The sequence below is a fragment of the Arachis ipaensis genome, chromosome B10 (assembly GCF_000816755.2).
Source record: "Arachis ipaensis cultivar K30076 chromosome B10, Araip1.1, whole genome shotgun sequence".
NCBI lineage: Eukaryota > Viridiplantae > Streptophyta > Magnoliopsida > Fabales > Fabaceae > Arachis > Arachis ipaensis.
Genome location: NC_029794.2, coordinates 110,652,041 through 110,654,811, shown reverse-complemented (window position 1 = coordinate 110,654,811; position 2,771 = coordinate 110,652,041).

Genomic DNA, 2,771 nt, shown 5'->3' with positions numbered 1-2,771 from the left:
TCTTTCTGTGTTTTTTTTAGTTTTGAATGAAATAAATAACTAACATTATCGAATATTAAATAAGACAAATTCTAATTGTTTCTGACTAATTTCTTTTGGTTATTAAATATTTTCGTTGTTAAATTATTGCTTCTCTAATTTGAAGCTTTTAATTCCGTAAATATTTATTTTTAATTGATTTTGTTATAATTTGATTTGGGATTCATTGTCTTATTAGTAACTAATATTTTTACCTGTAATAACATTACGAGAATATAAATCTTTTAAAATTATATCGATCCTAACATTATAGATTATGGCTCAGAAAATTTATAGCATTAAACTATTTTTACAAAAAGGTCATAAGGGACAAAAGTTTCCGTCGGCTAAAAAGATCAAAATTTTTGTAGATAAAAAAATTAAATAATAAGATTTTTAGTTATTATTTTCATATGAAAGAGTTTAATTTTTTACAAATTGTTCCGAAGGTTACCTGAAATTGGATCGTATATTGGGCCTAAACGTAAGGTCCAAGCTCTCAGTGGGATGGTTTCCGACTTAACCTGCGTCAAGCAACCGTCGTCCGAGTTGTTTGTGAGGAGATGGGGGTGGTACCTACAAAACACTCCGATGCCTAGATCAGCAAGGGTCTTAGCATGTTTTAAGTGTATTGGACTTAAGTATACCTGAGGGGTATCAGTGTATTTATAGGTGATGAGCCAATAACCACCATTGAAGTAGTTCCACTTCTGATGGTGGATAACCGTCCCTTTATCTAGGGGTTGTTGGGATCTCTCTTCTAGAAGTGGAGAGAGAGATATTAAGGGTTGGTTATAACTCCTTCAGGGATGAAGGGTGTTACTTTGAAGCACTTTGTCCGACCTGTGGAAAGGTCGGTTGTGGATGGTCGTAGTTTGGGCTTTCTCTGCTTTTGGGCCTGGCTTATGCTTTGGATAAGGTATGAACAGTGCCTCTACTTGAGTCCAATCTTTTGCTTTAAGTTGGATTCAAGTATGAATGAGGTCGGGTGAACGCCAAGGAGCATGATTATCACATCGGGTCTTCCAGGTCGGTTTCTATTTTTAAGCTGGAAAACCAACGTGATTTTGGAATGCCTATCGTTGCGTCTGTTGGTTTCCCTCTTTGACACGTGGGGAGCGGTTACATCCGTAACCGTGCACATTCTTTAATAAGGGGAGGGTTTTTAAAATTTTGCCCCTTGGGCCTTTTAAATACTCCTCCCCTTTCTCTTTCTTCCTTTTCGCTCTCCTCTCCCTCTGTGATATTCGCGCTTTTTCGTTTTTTTCTAGTCCTTTCTCCTTCTTGCTTTGGAGCTTCGTTTTTGAAGAATTTTGAAGAACGTGGGGCTTTTCTTCAAGGGGGAATCATTTGTTGTTCTATGGCGCCATTATCTTCCTCTGACTTCTTCGAGAAAAGAGGTTAGCTTTCTTTTCTGCTTATGTCGTGTTTTCACTATATTAGAATTCATTGTTTAAATGCGGAATATGTGCCAATGAACCTGTGCCTGTTGATAGTCTTATGAAGGTTAAGGTGTATTTTTGCTATCGTATTGTTGTCGTGATTCCCTGTGTGTGGTAGGATGCCCCAAGATTACTGTGTTTTTTTTCAAAGATTGCTTCTTTGTGGCTGTTAGTTGCACCTTTTTACAAAATAAAGTTTGCTTTGTTTCAGACTTGTTGTAATACTTTCTTTTGTGTAATGTAGGTATATTCTTCTATATATCTTGTCCAATCCCCTCAAAAATATCTTCCAAGGTTCCTGAGGATTTGTTGAAATGGGTAGACCTTTCGGTTCTGTGCTCGGTTCCTTTAGTTGATAAAGTTTTTGTAGAGGAATTCCGTAGGCATCATAGGATTTGTGGTTCTAGAGAGGACAAAGTAAAATATGAGATAGTAGCCTCTGACCCTGAAGACCGAGTTTGTTTTAGGCGTGTTGATGAATCAAAAACACATTTTTTCTTTATGTATGACTGTCTTTTCACCCGACTTGGGATAGTTTTCCCTTTTTCTGACTTTGAGATAGAAGTCTTGTCCTATTGCAAAGTGGCTCCTTCCCAACTCCATCCAAACTCCTGGGGATTTCTTAAAATTTATCAACTCGTTAGTCGTGAGCTCGGCTTTCCGATTTCTTTGAAGATCTTTTTCTTCCTTTTTCATTTTACTAAGCCCTTTAGTGCTTCAAATAAAAAACAATGGGTTTTCTTCCGAGTTATCCAAGGTCAGAAGGTATTCTCCATTTTTGATGAGTCGTTTCACGATATTAAGAACTTCTTTTTTAAAGTTCGTGCTGCTAAGGGTCACTATCCTTTCTTTTTGAATGAAAATAATGAACCCCGCCTCCAGTTATACTAGGTAGAGACAGCCACTGTTGAAAAATATAATTTGATAGACTTGGACGAAGTCGAGGAGGCTATAGTCGAGTTCTTTCGAGAGGCTTGGGGACGTTCTCCAAACCTTGACACCAAGAAGTTCTTTCGCAGAACACCAATTTATGTCCATACCGAGCTAGGTAGTTTTTACTACTATTTTATAGACAACTGCTCATTTTTCCGACTTGTTTGTTGATATCTCTTGTTCTTTTTGCAGAAAAAATGAAAAGCGGTTCTAAGGGCTATCAGAAAGTTCAGGAGGCCAAAAGGAACGCCTGAACTCGAGCTACTCAGCTACAAGAGAGTGGTAAGCCGGATACTCCTTCTCTGACCACATCTGATTCGGGTACCTCTTCTCAAAACACTCCTCCTCCTTCTTCTTCTTCTTCTTCCAAATGGTAGA